General features: G+C 41.5%; 1 protein-coding gene across 16 annotated transcripts in view; it reads left to right on the forward strand.

The window, feature by feature from the left end:
- Positions 1–15,404, forward strand: part of PLCB4 (phospholipase C beta 4) — a 459,946-nt gene that overhangs the window by 149,189 nt on the left and 295,353 nt on the right. For 15 of the 16 annotated variants that reach the window (XM_068232509.1, XM_068232508.1, XM_068232513.1 and 12 more), the window contains one exon: positions 10,078–10,142. The exons of the other annotated variant lie outside the window; for it this stretch is intronic. The gene's annotated coding sequence lies outside the window, so the exon portion shown is untranslated. The remainder of the gene's footprint in view (positions 1–10,077; positions 10,143–15,404) is intronic. 16 annotated transcript variants of the gene reach the window in all.

Below are 15,404 nucleotides of genomic sequence, written 5' to 3' on the forward strand. Positions count from 1 at the left end.
ATCTTTAAGGGAGCAAAAATTATGGGACAGAATAATAATCATAAATCAAACTTTCACTTTTTAATATTTGGTTGAAAATCCTTTGCATTTAATTACAGTCTGTATGCATAGACATCGACCAGACGCTGGGTTTCATCCCTGGTGATGCTCTGCCAGGTCTACTGCAAGAATCTTCAGTTCCTTCTTGTTCTTGGGGCCTTTTCCCTTCAGTTTTGTCTTCAGCAAGTGAAATGCATCCTCAATCGGATTAAGGTCAGGTGATTGTCTTGGCCATTGCATAACATTCCACTTCTTTCCCTTCAAAAACTCTTTATCTGCTTTTGCAGTATGCTTTGGGCCAATGTCCATCTGCAATATGAAACACCGTCCAATGAGTTCTGAAGCATTTGGCTGAATATGAGCAGATAATATATTATTGCCCGAAAAACACTTCCGAATTCATCATGCCCAGAGAGCTGATCCTGCCCACCTCCCCGCTGTGCTTCACAGTAGGGTGAAGAGGGAGGAGGGGTGGGATCAGGTGATCACACTTTGCAAAGAAACTCTAGCTCTCTTGGCTGCGCCATCCTTTTTGTCCCCTGAGTCATGTGAGTGACTTCCAGAGAGGGATTCTCTGGAACAGCTGCCTCAGATATAAAATTGTGTGAGTAATGGAATGGTTACCTATTTCCTGAAGTGTGAACCAATACTTTTAGCCAATCCTTGTTTTATGACACTATCCTGATTTTGGGTTAGCCCAATAATTAAGCCTGAGCTGCATTTACACCTTTAATTCCTTGAGTTTATCAACACGAGTATTCTTTTATCATTTTGTAAATCGAGTCACTGAAAAGAACCCCGCCGCCGGTCTATTTTATTCTTCAGAATAGAAAGCCTAAATAATATTAATAAATAATCCATTTAATTTCTTTCAACACTTTTCCAAGTCCCGGAGGAGGATGTGATGGCGGCTCAGCCGGTCTCCCGCATAGGAGTTTATCTTGACTGCTCTATAACAGATGGCATGTGGCAAGATTAGCATGCCTGTCAAAGCCAAAGTTTCAAAACACAGCATTTAATCCCCAAGGAATACAAACAGACTGTATGAATACACATAATAAGAACTGGCGTGCCTTTGACTTTCAAATTAGATCTGCGTAGTTTGGAATCGTGTCAGTTTAATACATAGAGGGACGCACAGTGTCAGAGTTTCTTGTTCGGAAATTCAGAAGTGTGACTGTGTTTCCTGGGCAAAAGGCGGTTTAGTGCGACAACGCGCTCTAATTACGCGGTCTGAACATTTGTTTGTTGTGTGCTTACTGATTTGTCGAAAACTAAAGTGACCACTACGGTGACTCTTTGGCAAATGGGTTTGAAACTGATCTGAATCTTATTAATTTAAACTGTCAACACAGTAAAGTTTTATATTGGAGACACAGCTGTGCTGCTGTATATTTACTGTAAATAACAATGGTTAACATGCATGCGTACATGAAAAAAAGGCACCTGGAAAAAAGGGCACAGGGGATTACCACTAGTAGAATTCGCTAAAGTTAGTAGAATTATTTAAAAATGTGTGATATTCTACTACTGGGTTTTGATAGTAAAATATTGGCAATACTTACTGATATTTTACTATGGCTAAACCTAACCCTACTCTCATACAGCCCTTCCTAAGACCACTCCCCCCCCCATTGGTGCCTAACCATAAACCCCCCTTTGGTGGTGCCTAAACCTAACCCTAAATCCCCCAAAGCATTTCCACCCCTCTGCTGCAGAGCCTATCTTGACGATTATCGGGGGCTTTAATTGACCTTCTTTGCTGCATATTGTGCCGTGATTTGCGGCAAAGAAGGTCGATTTCGGGAGCCGATAGCAACCACCATGCGCCCGAATATCCCTGGCATGCCGCAAAATGCATCTTTTATTATAGGTGCATATGGCGCTGCTGTTTTTTCTGAAAGGGCTCATGCGACCTTTTTTCCTACTTCCCTTGTTATGTGGCAAGCGGTGGTTGGCATGCTCAAGCCAATTTTGAGATTTTTGACTACACCCTCTTTAGAATCCATAAGAAATATAAGAGGCTAGCACCTGCCAGCAAGTGATGTGTCCCGCACAGCGGTGGCTGCATAATGATTTTGCAGCAGTCGCTGGACTGGACACATCACTTGCTGGCGAGTGCGTAGGCTTGCTGCCCAGACTGAGGCCCTATCAATGTAAATTGACAGACCTGTTTACCTTGATGAAGGGACGTGCATGCCTTGAAATATTGGCTTTGTGTCTGCTTCAATAAACATACATCATTTTGGAGGTGCCAGCCTGTTACATTTCTTCTGCTGTATGTTTACAATTACCTCTGAGATGAGTGTCATGTTGAGATGTGTAGCAGCTATGTAGGCACGCTAGATTTAATTAGTCCGGATTGGCTGGTAATGACTAGGGATGATCACAGATATGCAAATAATTCCGAGTTGATGCAGATTTATGCAAATCTTTATGCAAATGCATGCCGCTTGAAAATGGCCCAATCATTTTAAACCTGGGTTTAAACTGATTGGTCCATTTTGAAACTGCATACATTTGCATAAATATTTGCAAATTGATCATCCCTAGTAATGACCACTTGAAAGAATTACTTGCATATCTTAAACCAAATAAAACGTTGACACTGAGCCAAAATGTTACACGAAACGCCTTTAGGGTGCCTTCATTTTCTTGGACATTTTTGGTATTTACGATTCTGCGTTTTGTGTTTGTTTGTTTTTTTTAAATGGAAATTTGCGCAATCTGATTTTTCCATGCATATTCATTGTATGTAATTAACTTTAATTGTATGTAATTAACTTTACAATCGTATGCAAATTTTCAAATTTGGAATGTGAAAATTTGCATTTCCATTGTATGCAATTCGCATGCCCATTCAAAAAAAAAAAACATTCTTGCAAGCTGTTTTTTTCTGCAGAAAAATGGGATGCCAAATTTTTGCGTTAAAACGCACAAGTGTGATGCCATTGACTTGTGTTAGATGTGCGGCGAATTTGGAGAAACGCAATTTGCACACAAATTCTTTTAAGTGGGAAGGGGGCCTAATGCTGGATACACATGATGCATTTTTTTCTGTTGATTTCCCGCCCAATCGTCTTCAATCCGATTTTCCGATCGATTTCTGATTCCATTCTGTTATCTTTGCTTATCTATTTCCATTCACTTCTATGAGATGGAGCATGTCGGAAATTATCGAACCATCTATCGAACACAAAATTGTATGGTGTGTACCTAGCATTGGAAGTTCCTAGCACAGGAATGTGGAGAAACAAAGATGCTTATAGATGTCCTCGGCAGGTGAAAGTAGTTTTGTATTAAAACGCCTTTAGACGTTCGTGGCGTATGGATGCGGAAACACAGAAACCCCTATAGACACCTGTGGCAGTCTAAGAGTCAGGCCTCGTTCACATTACACGTGTTGCTGTCCGTATTTTGGCAATGCCTGCAGGAGGTAGACACGCACGATGTCAGAAGTGCATAGACTGCACTGGCTAATGTTCACACTGCATGCAGTGCGCGAACGCGTGCTTCCAGCATTTTTTCCCAAAAATGCGCAGCTGACCCATTCACTTTCAGTGAATGGGATCAGCCACGCCACGCATGCAAACGCAGATGGTGTGCGTTTGTACGCCTTGCTGTCCGATTACACGGCCATTTGTGTTTGGCAATGTGAACGGGGCCTTACAAAACACTATTTATGCTTGTTGTAGAATGTTATAGAGCTATATAAAACGTAGCTTTTAACATCCCTGGCGTTATAAATATTTCCAGATTTAGGGTCTAAAAGCCATGCAATTTTTTCACAAGCTTTTAGACCCCCCCCCCCCCAAAAAAAAAAAAAAAAAGAAAACATACCACAGAGAGATCTGCAGCAGCTCCTGCATATAACTCACTCAGGCACGGGATTACCGCTCTGAGCTGCGGATTTCCATGCCGAGCCGGACTCGGGATTACTGCTCAGGAGATTAATAAATAATTAGAACTTCAGGTACGACCTGTATTGTCTATGTGGTTTACTCGACATGTGAGATAAGAGGTAGAAATATATCAGAACACCCTATTAGAATTGATATAGCCTCAGTATTAGCAGGATGCCTGTCCCTTGAAATCACATAAAAATGAATGCGTATTCATACACAACATCACCCTCCACCTAGCCCAACATGTTTCACCCCCATAACTTCGGGGGGCTTCATCAGAGGACAATCAAAGTGCAGTAGCGCAAAAAGTGAAAAACGTAAAGTTAAAATACATTCATATTATCGATGTAGCACAGCCTCACGGCTATCTGTACAAGCCGTCTAAGAGTCTAGATGTTTTCATTAGCTAGAGGAAGATACTTTGCACACAGTTTATTATGTGAGGCAGTTATGCGACGGCTCTTTGTGCCTGGAGGAGTCAGGCCACACTTCTCATTGAATGGAATATGAAAAGCTTAATAGTTCATGAAATTCACATCAGAATCCAAACCACGGAGGTCACACACCTCATACATAAAAGAACAACTTCACCCAGCTACAAAAACAGTCTCGTCAAGTGATGTGTAAGTTAAAAATCTGAATTATTTGTATTTTTACGTACACATGTATATTCAGGGGTGTAACTAAAGGGGGCAGCCCAGAGCTGTGGGGGACCCCAACTACTAACCTTCCCTTCCTCCAATACAGGGGACTATACTTCAGATCAGGTGTGTTTGTGGCTACACTTGTTATGGGTGTGAACATCACAATGGCCACACTTGTTTTATGACCCTTGTGAGATGGGCCCCAAAGCCATGAAGGGGAGGCAAGGGAAGGGGTGTGAACATTAGGAGGCCCCTTCAAAGCTTGGGAGGTGGGGCATTACGCCACTGTGTGTATGTGTTAGCGCCCTCCCATTTTCTGCACTGCGGAGCTCAGGATAATGAGCAGATTTAGTTCTGCTGATTTAACTCCCGAAGCTTCTGTATAGGTGGAGAGGTCACAGTCAATTGATTGGTCTATTTTCAAACTGCATACATTTACATAAAGTTTGCATACATTTGCATACACACGGAACAATTTGCATATCTGTGATCATCCCTAGTTACCAATAGTCTACTATTAGTCAATATTTTACCCTATTCTCACATGAGCCCTCCCTCTACCGATGCCTGACCCTAACCGACCTCCAAACCCCCCAGAGATGTCTAACCCTAACTGCCCTCCCCCCCACGATCCTTTACCGATACCCCCAACCACCAATGCCTAACTTTAACCGAACCCCCCATCGACACTTTACTCCAACTAACCCCCCACCGATGTCTAAGCTGAACTGATCCACACACACACTGATGCCTTAGGGTACGTACAGACATGCGATAACGATCGTTCGTTCTGAACGACGAACGATGTTAAAGGAGGTATCGGCCGATGATCGTTTGAAGAAAGGCTACTTTGAACATCGTTCGTGTACGAACGATCTTGGAACGAGCGTTGCGTGCGCAACATAATGTATAAACTGATTTCAAACACAAGTGTCAAAAAGAACTGTTTGAGCATGTGCAAAGCTTTGAGAACGAACGATCAACGACCGATCGTTGTACAGACATTACTTTTTGAACGATGGTCGTTGGAAAAGATCTGGCAGAATGGATCGTTCTTTACCAACGACATATCTCGTTGGTCGGTCGTTTTAATGATCGTTAGTGCACTTTTTACGAACGATCGTCGGGCAATGCCGTCGGTAACGATCGTTTTAAACGACTATAGTCGCATGTCTGTACGCACCCTTACTTTTAACCCACACATGCCAGAAGTTTACTATATCAGAGTTAGTCAGTCATATATTGTATATTTATAGAGGTCACACATCTCTTTGTTTTTTATCCATGTGCAGTTGTATATTTATATAGACGCAGTTGCTGGGACCTGAGGACAGAGTTTACTATATCCAGAGGTTTACTATATCAGCGTTTACTATAACGAGATTCTACTGTTTTTAAAAAACAGGACTGAGTTTGACCGACCAAGTTGGTCGAATAGCTCAGAGAAGCTCTTTTGCATAGATAACTGAAGTTTTTTTAAACTCTTCCTGTACTGGAAAACACCACGAGGCCTGGAACCCACTACAAATCGCTAGCGCTTTTAAGTAGCAATGATTGTGATAGAGATTTGCGATTAGCAATTTTAATTCTGATTGGTCCTTTCAAATTATTATAATTTTTTTTTACAGTTCGCAGTCATTTTTAAATCACACACAAATCGTTCGGTGTAGCGATTCATGAGCGATTTGCCAGCAATTCAACACTTTACATTGAAGCGCAAACGCTCCCAAGATGCTGCATGTCCTGCGATTGCGATTTTGCTAATCACAATCGCTAATGTGGAATTTGTTACATTTATTTACGTTGGCAGAGCGTTTAGGGAAATCGTTAGTTTAAAGCGCTCCCTAAACGCTCAAAAACGCACTCTAGTGGGTTCCAGGCCTGAGACTTTTTTCTTTGCTACTAATGTTCTAGTAAGAAGTTTTAAATCAGGATGATACCATTTATTGGCTAGCTAAAAAGAATAAGAATACGCGAGCTTTCGGCTTTGCAGCCTTCGTCGGGCTTACAATCCTGTATGCTTGCAGGCTGATGGTACAGACAGCTTTATATATGCAACATCAAAAGCGGGTACATAGATTTTTTTTTCAAGCATAAATACATGTCATTAAGATGCCTTACGTGAAACAGAACATCTAAATGGGGTGGAAGGTTGTTAGCAGAGATAAGAATCCTTGTTTACTACTACTACTAGACAAGACAAGACAAATAGCATTAATATCGCGCTTTTCTCCTGGCGGACTCAACGCGCCAGAGCTGCAGCCACTAGGACGCGCTCTATAGGCAGTAGCAGTGTCAGGGAGACTTGCCTAAGGTCTCCTACTGAATAGGTGCTGGCTTACTGAACAGACAGAGCTGAGATTTGAACTCTGGTCTCCTGTGTCAGAGGCTTAACTACTACTATTACTACTACTACTACCTACTACTACTACTACTACTACTACTACTACTACTACTACTACTACTACTACTACTACTACTACTACTACTACTACTACTACTACTACTACTACTACTACTACTACTACTACTACTACTGTTCTAGTAGTTATCTATACTACACATTCAATTCATTATGGCTTGGTGCACACATAGCAGAAACGGTAGCATTGCGTAAAACGCTGCGTTTTTGCCGATAATGGAAGTCTATGGGCCGCAGGAAAAAACGCATATAAAAACTCATATGCGTTTTCTATGCGTTTTCAAACATGCGTTTTTAAAAATGCTGGTTTTGTTGCATAATATTCATAGACGCATAAAAACACACATAACGAAAGTCCATTGGAATGCGATGGTATGCTTTTTTATGCATTTTGCATGCGTTTTTTATAAGCGTTTTTTCCCCAAAATAATTTTATGCTGTGTTTCCGCTTCCTGTTTCCTTCCTAGTGATTTACATAAATAGAAATATAAAAAAACGCATGAAAAATGCATACAGAATGCATATGCAAAACGCTTGAAAACACATTGCAAACGCACCAACAAACGCACACAACATTAACATAAAACATGACATAAAATGCAGCCTTTCACTCTATGTCATATGTGAACCCCGCCTATCTTATAAGCTTATTTTTGCTTCAGATTTGCTATAAAGAAAGGCGCTCAGTATTTTATGATAAATGTTTCCTTTAACTTTTTTATTTGTTCAAAGTAGTTTGATGATTAAGTTGCGAGTCGGGAGACGAGAGGAATATTTGCTTCCAGGCATAATTTAAAAATGCCGTCCATGGTCCCTCCCTGCGCATTCATTCTTTATGACGGCTCTGCCCGGGGCCTGCACTGCCTGTCCAACTTTATTTGCTTCCTTAGAGCTGTATCACCGGCTCAGGTGCCCCAGAAGATGGGAGCCTTGTGAAGAAAAGTCTCTTATCTTTCCTGAAGACCTGAATATGCAAATCTCACTGATCAACAACTCCAAGAACAGTCTTCCCAAAACCCAGCTTGCTGCCCCTCGACCTCCACATTGTTGGCTGCTTTACAGTGTTCTAGAGAAAATAAAAGATAAAAATACAATTCTGCGAAAAAGCAATGGATTAACTTTTCTTAAAGTGAAACTCCAGTTTTGTTGAGAGTTAAGTAACCTCTATAGCTCGACTACAAATACTGGTATTGTTAGGTTTAATAACATGCATAATTTAAAATTATTTTTTCTTATGTTACTTTCAGTTACAGTAGGTAATAAAAGTCTGACAGATCTGACAGGTTTTGGACTAGTCCATCTCCTTACAGGGGATTCTGTTTTGTTTTTTTGTTTTGTTTTTATTTTAAAGGGGAACTGAAGTAAGAGGTATATGGAGGCTGCCATATTTATTTCCTTTTAATCAATACCAGTTGCCTGAATAACACCAGAAACAAGCATGCAGCTAGTCTTGTCAGATCTGGCTTAAAAGTCTGAAACACCTGATCTGCTGCATGCTTGTTCAGGGGCTATGGCTAACAGTATTAGAGGCAGAGGGTCAGCAGGGCTGCCAGGCAACTGGTATTGCTTAAAAGGAAATAAATATGGCAGCCTCCATATACCTCTTACTTCAGTTCCCCTTTAAATGTACTTACTGAATGGCAGTTGCTCAGTCCAGCTGCCAAAATAGCGTGCAAGTGAGTTTGGAGGCTGACCAAGATCATTATATATATTTTAAAGTTTACATTTTTCACAAAAGTGGTCCTGTAAACAATACCAGATGCTTGGCTGTCCTGCTGATCTCTTTGGCTTCAGTAATGTATGAGTCACACACCTGAGATAAGTATGCGGCTTATCTAGTCAGACTCCAGTCAGAGCACCTAATCTACATGCTTCTTTAGGGTTTATGGCTAAAGTATTAAGCTACAGGATTGCGATTCCTCGGCTGACGCTGTACAAAAGCATTGCTAGCCTCCAGACTAGCGAGCGTCTGTTGCTGTGGAGGGAAGCAGAGGGACAACGGACGGCACATGATAGAGCATCTTATCATGGGCCAGGTGAGTGGGGAGAACAATGCGCTCGTCTGGGCATTGGGGATCACTGAAGATCTGGCACGCTGAATTTTTAGGAGACGACAGGCGAGATTTACTCAAGATTCTCGGCCGAGGTGGTGTTTATCGCCATAGCCGGATCGTCCACAAGGAAACTTAGGCAGTTGCCTAGGGCCTGGAGAGACACTAGGGGCCTAGTTGATTCTAGCCTTCCTTCATATCCTATCAAAAATAGCCAGGTGACGATCAAGGGTGGGCCCAAAGATGATACTTGACTAGGGCCCATTTCTCTCTATCGCCCTCCACAGCTGAGTTCAATCAAGCAAGTGTATTTAGCTTCAGTGTAAGAGGATCGTCAGGACAGCCAGGCAATTTTCAATGTTTAAAGGATACCCAAAGTGACTTGTGACATGTTGAGATAGACATGTGTATGGTGCCTAGCACACAAATAACTATGCTGTGTTCCTTTTTTTTCTTTCTCTGCCTGAAAGAGTTAAATATCAGGTATGTAAGTGGCTGACTCAGAAATTCCCCTTTTTTTTTTACCTTTTTCTTGCTCTCAGAAGCCATTTTTTTTGCTAGGAAAGTGTTTTATAGTTGGAATTTCTTATCAGTGAGGGTCACAATGTAGTCACTTCCTGTCTGAGTCAGGACTGAGTCAGCCACTTACATACCTGATATTTAACTCTTTCAGGCAGAGAAATAAAAAAAAGGAACACAACATAGTTATTTGTGTGCTAGGCACTGTACATACACATGTCTATCTCATTATGTCACATGTCAGTTCGGGTATCCTCTAAGTAGGAAATAAATATTGTAGCCTCCATATACCAGGCCAATGGAATTGTAAAGTAACTCTGACCCAATTGTGAGCTGCATACAATTTATATTCAACTTGAAATAAAAAGCATATAATTGACCATCTCTATTCCCAGCATGTTATATCATGTAATCTCTAACTGGTTTCTTTTATTTGTGCCTATTTTAGATAACTACGTAATTTTTAGAAAAATGTATTTTATCATTCTATTTTTCAGGTCTAACTCTTTGTCAGCTTCAAAGTTCACAGTTCACTAGTGGTGATCTTCTCCAGATCTGTGGGGTGAGTAACATACGTTCTGTACAGTAACAGTAGGATGGCATTCGTTAGTAAAATATATGTATACTATGTGTGTCATGCAGGTAGCTGCATGAAAAGTCACCTGAAGTAACATGATGAGATAAACATGTACATTTCTAGTACTGCATGGAACTAACATGTGTTGCCCTTTTTTTCTCATTTTAAGGGATACGTTTATAGCCTGTTCCCCCACACTGTTCATTTCTTGACAAATATTGCTATTGTCCACCACAACTAGTATAACCATGCCCTCATCCCCAATAACAGGTATAGTCATGCTCCAATCCCCAATAACAAGTATAGTCATGCTCCAATCACCAATAACAAGTATAAACATGCTCCAATTACCAATAACAAGTATAGTAATGCCCTCATCCCCAATAACAAGTATAGTCATGCTCCAATCACCAATAACAATTATAGTCATGCCCTCATCCCCAATAACAAGTATAGTCATGCTCCAATCCCCAATAACAAGTATAGTCATGCCCTCATCCCCAATAACAAGTATAGTCATGCCCTCATCCCCAATAACAAGTATAGTCATGCTCCAATCCCCAATAACAAGTATAGTTATGCTCCAATCCCCAAAAACAAGTATAGTCATGCTCCAATCACCAATAACAAGTATAGTCATGCCCTCATCCCCAATAACAAGTATAGTCATGCCCTCATCCCCAATAACAAGTATAGTCATGCTCTAATCACCAATAACAAGTATAGTCACGCCCTCATCCCCAGTAACAAGTATAGTCATGCTCCAATCCCCAATAACAAGTATAGTCATGCCCTCATCCCCAATAACAAGTATAGTCATGCTCCAATCCCCAATAACAAGTATAGTCATGCTCCAATCCCCAATAACAAGTATAGTCATGCTCCAATCACCAATAACAAGTATAGTCATGCCCTCATCCCCAATAACAAGTATGGTCATGCCCTCATCCCCAATAACAAGTATAGTCATGCTCCATTCCCCAATAACAAGTATAGTCATGCTCCAATCCCCAATAACAAGTATAGTCATGCTCCAATCACCAATAACAAGTATAGTCATGCCCTCATCCCCAATAACAAGTATAGTCATGCTCGAATCCCCAATAACAAGTATAGTCATGCTCCAATCCCCAATAACAAGTATAGTCATGCCCTCATCCCCAATAAAAAGTATAGTCATGCTGAAATCCCAAATAACAAGTATAGTCATGGTTTCATCCCCAGTAACAAGTATAGCCATGCTTGCATCCCCAATAACAAATATAGTCATGCTCCAATCCCCAATAACAAGTATAGTCATGCCCTGATCCCCAATAACAAGTGTAGTCATGCTCAAATTCCAAATAACAAGTATATTCATGGTTTCATCCCCAGTAACAAGTATAGCCATGCTTGCATCCCCAATAACAAGTATAGTCATGCTCAAATCCTAAATAACAAGTATAGTCATGCTCTGATCCCCAATAACAAGTGTAGTCATGCCCTGATCCCCAATAACAAGTGTAGTCATGCTCAAATTCCAAATAACAAGTATATTCATGCTTTCATCCCCAGTAACAAGTATAGCCATGCTTGCATCCACAATAACAAATATAGTCATGCGTCAATCCCCAGTAACAAATATAGTCATGCCCTCATCCCCAATAACAAGTATAGTCATGCTCAAATTCCAAATAACAAGTATAGCCATGCTCCCATTCCCAGTAACAAGTAAAGCCATGCTCCCATCCCCAATAACAAGTATAGCCATGCTCCCATCCCCAATAACAAGTATAGCCATGCTCCCATCCCCAATAACAAGTAAAGCCATGCTCCCATCCCCAATAAAAGTATAGTTATGCCCTTATGCCTAATTACAGGTATAGCCACGCTTCAATCCCCAATAAAAAGTATAGCCATGCTCCTATCCCCAATAACAAGTATGCTTCCATTCCCAATAACAAGTATAGCCATGCTTCCATCCCCAATAACAAGTATAGCCATGCTTCCATCCCCAATAACAAGTATGGCCATGCTCCGATCCCCAGTAACAAGTATTGTCATGCTACAATCCCCAATTACAGGTATAGCCATGCCCTTATCCCTAATAACAAGTATAGCCATGCTCCCCCTCTAATAAATGGAGGCATGTTCTCTCATTGGTTTATTTTGGTATTTTTAAAGCTTTGGAAACAATGGGGTCGGTGCATGAACTCACAGTAAAATGGTCATTCCCAGGTAGCATACAACAAATGTACATGTGCTATTCCAATAGCTGGCCGGCAAAATCTTCTTGTAAAATTTCTTTTCAATGTCTTAAGAAATTACATGGGACAAGTGTAGCACATACAACCAGCTGTACACTTGTCCCATGTAATTTGTTAATAAATTGAAAAGCAGTTTTACAAGATGATTGTGCCAGTCTTCTCTTTCTTAACTATTAAAGGACAACTGTAACAAGAGGCTGCCGTATTTATTTCCTTTTAAAGTGTAACTGTCCGGCATAAAATCAAAAATCAATTCTTTATTTTTACCTGGTAAACAAGTAATGAGGATACTAACCAGGCAATCCAAAAGTTAAAAATCACTCTTACTTTTCTTCTCCATAAAACATCATTCCACCGTTTTCCTGGCTGTTATTTGGTACATCTGCAAAGGAAGTTGCAGGGCATTCTGTATTTTTTTTTCTTCTTTACTTTCCCCTCAGACATAACTAATGCAGCCTGGTTGGCTGAAGCCTCTTTCCCTCCTGTTTTCCCCTGCCACACCTCTGTTCCTCTCTGATTGGCCAATATTTCTCATGCTGAGACAATGCACTTTCTACTGCAGAGCTGGGTCGGAGTGACTTGGAGGGGGGTGGGCAATAATACACAGACAGAGTAAGGGAGGAAATTACGGTATGTCAGGATTGGATTCAAGGGGCTTGATTCACAAAGCGGTGCTAACTGTTAGCACGCCTGTGAAAACCCCCTTAGCACATCTAAACGAGCTTTTCGCGCATAAACTTTATGCGCATAAAACTTTACGCGCGTAAACCTTTACGCGCGCACCGCACAGAGCGCGGGGTGCTCCGCGTGAAGTGCCCATCAAAGCCTATGGGACTTAGCGCGCATAAAACTTTGCGCGCGTAAAACTTTGCGCGCGTAAAGTTAGCGCGCGATCTGATTGAGAAATCCGGTGCTAACCTACTTAGCACCCTGGTTAGCGCGTCTAAAGACTTTAGACGTGCTAAGTAGGTTAGCACCGCTTTGTGAATCAAGCCCAAGATAGGCAAAGTCAAAATGGAAAATCCTAAGAAGAATGTTCTATTTTTTTTACTATAGAAGAATCACTAAAATTAAAATGTGGACAGTTCAATGCATATATATATATATTGTTTTTCTAAGATAGTATGGTTGACAGCTCCTCTTCAAACAATACCAGTTGACTGGCAGCCCTGCTAATCTATGTGTCTGCAGCGCTGTCACCCCCAGTAGCACTGCTCTGGCCACCATGGGAAGCTTCGGGAGCACTCGCCTGTTTCGTAAACCTTCCCAAATACTTTCAAAGCCTCCTGCGGCTGGCGATTCAAACGGGGGTGACAACATGCTGAAAGGAGGGGACCGTGAGAGAAACGGGGAGGCTCTGTAGGACCCAGAGCCTCGTCTCTCCTTACTTAAGTATGTGTTTTTTTTATTCTTCGATTTACATTAGCTTTATTGTAAGTTTGTCACCCTGAAGGTGGAAACACCAATGCAAATCTATGGTACTCCTTCAACCGCCGTATTAGCGCTGGTGCTATGCTGGTAATGATCACCTCTATATGTCCTTTGAATACACCTCTCTGATGTCTGGTTTTGCTGCTCCATATCAATTATCAAATATGCTGTTCTTAAAGGGAACCTGAACAGGGTTAAATTATTTAAAATAAACACATAATGCACCTGCAAATGAATATTACACACTTATCTCGCTGTCAGATCCTCACAGAAGCTCACTATTTTCTTCTTACAATGATTCCTTCCAGTTCAGACAAGATTTTGTCAGAACTGAAATATATAAGTTGCTGTCAGTTATAACTGGAGGGACAACTGTTGAGCAAGGTAATGACCATGTTTCCCTATGGCTCAAGTGGTCGATATTACAGTTTAACAGTGTGCTGACCAGAAAGCTGTTATGGGGTAATGGCCACTATGTTTATTTAGGCTTTTAATTTTCAGGTTCAGGTTTGCTTTAAGTGGACCAAATGTAAAACTCAAACTGGAGCCCATAGCTCTTTAGCTACGCCACTGCCCCCTAGGCTAGCAGGAAGGGAAAATTAACTTTTATTAAATCTGTGAACTTCCATAACTTTCTTATGCCAGGTGGCTGGATAGTGTAATGATTAACCTCTTTAGGACCACAGGTTTATACCCTCCTAGTGACCAGGCCATTTTTTACAATTCAGCACTTCACAACTTTAATGGTTTATTGCTCGGTCATTCAACTTAGTTAATTTTACCTCTTTTTCTTCCCACTAATAGAGCTTTCATTTGGTGGTCTCTGATTGCTGCTGCAATAGGCAGTTTTTTTTTTTCAATTAATAAAAATGGATCAGTTTTTTTTAAACCTATTTCTTTTATTCCCCCCTCCTCCTCTTCAATTAGCCCTAGACTGCGATACATACACTACACTACACATACATAGGCATCAGCCTATGGTAGGGATTCGATTGCGAGCTGTTAGGAGGGACAGTTAAGTGACAAGGCTATTCCCTGTACAGCGCTGCGCTAGATCGCAACGCTGTACACATATTTATTTGCTTTTTTAGAAAAAATTAAAATGCAGCCTGCCAGCTCCGATCACGGCTGGCAGGCTGATTGCGGTGGCCCCACTCTGTTGACTGCAGGGAACGCGCGCTCGTTCCCTGCTAATCCCGGCTCTCACGAGGGCATGCCACATGGCGTGACAGAGGAACGAGAGAGCCACTCTGTGGCCGCCATCCTGCGTTAGTCGGACGCAGAGTGGTTAAAGGAAACCAGAGATGGCAGGAAAAAAAAAGAAGTAGTTCTTACCTGGGGCTTCCTCCAGCCCCAGCTGAGTTCCTCACCATCTTCCCGTGGTCTGCCATTCAACCGCAAGCAGCCCCGGTAACAGGCTCGGTCGGGTCGGGGTCTTCTGCGAATGAGGGATCCCCGGGTAAGTATCAAATCTTTTTTTCTTGCGTTCTCTGGTACACTTTAGGGGCTCTACCTCTGACATAGGAGACCTGGGTTTTAATATTGGCTGTTCCTGTTCAGTAAGCCAGCA

The sequence above is a fragment of the Hyperolius riggenbachi genome, chromosome 4 (assembly GCF_040937935.1).
Source record: "Hyperolius riggenbachi isolate aHypRig1 chromosome 4, aHypRig1.pri, whole genome shotgun sequence".
NCBI lineage: Eukaryota > Metazoa > Chordata > Amphibia > Anura > Hyperoliidae > Hyperolius > Hyperolius riggenbachi.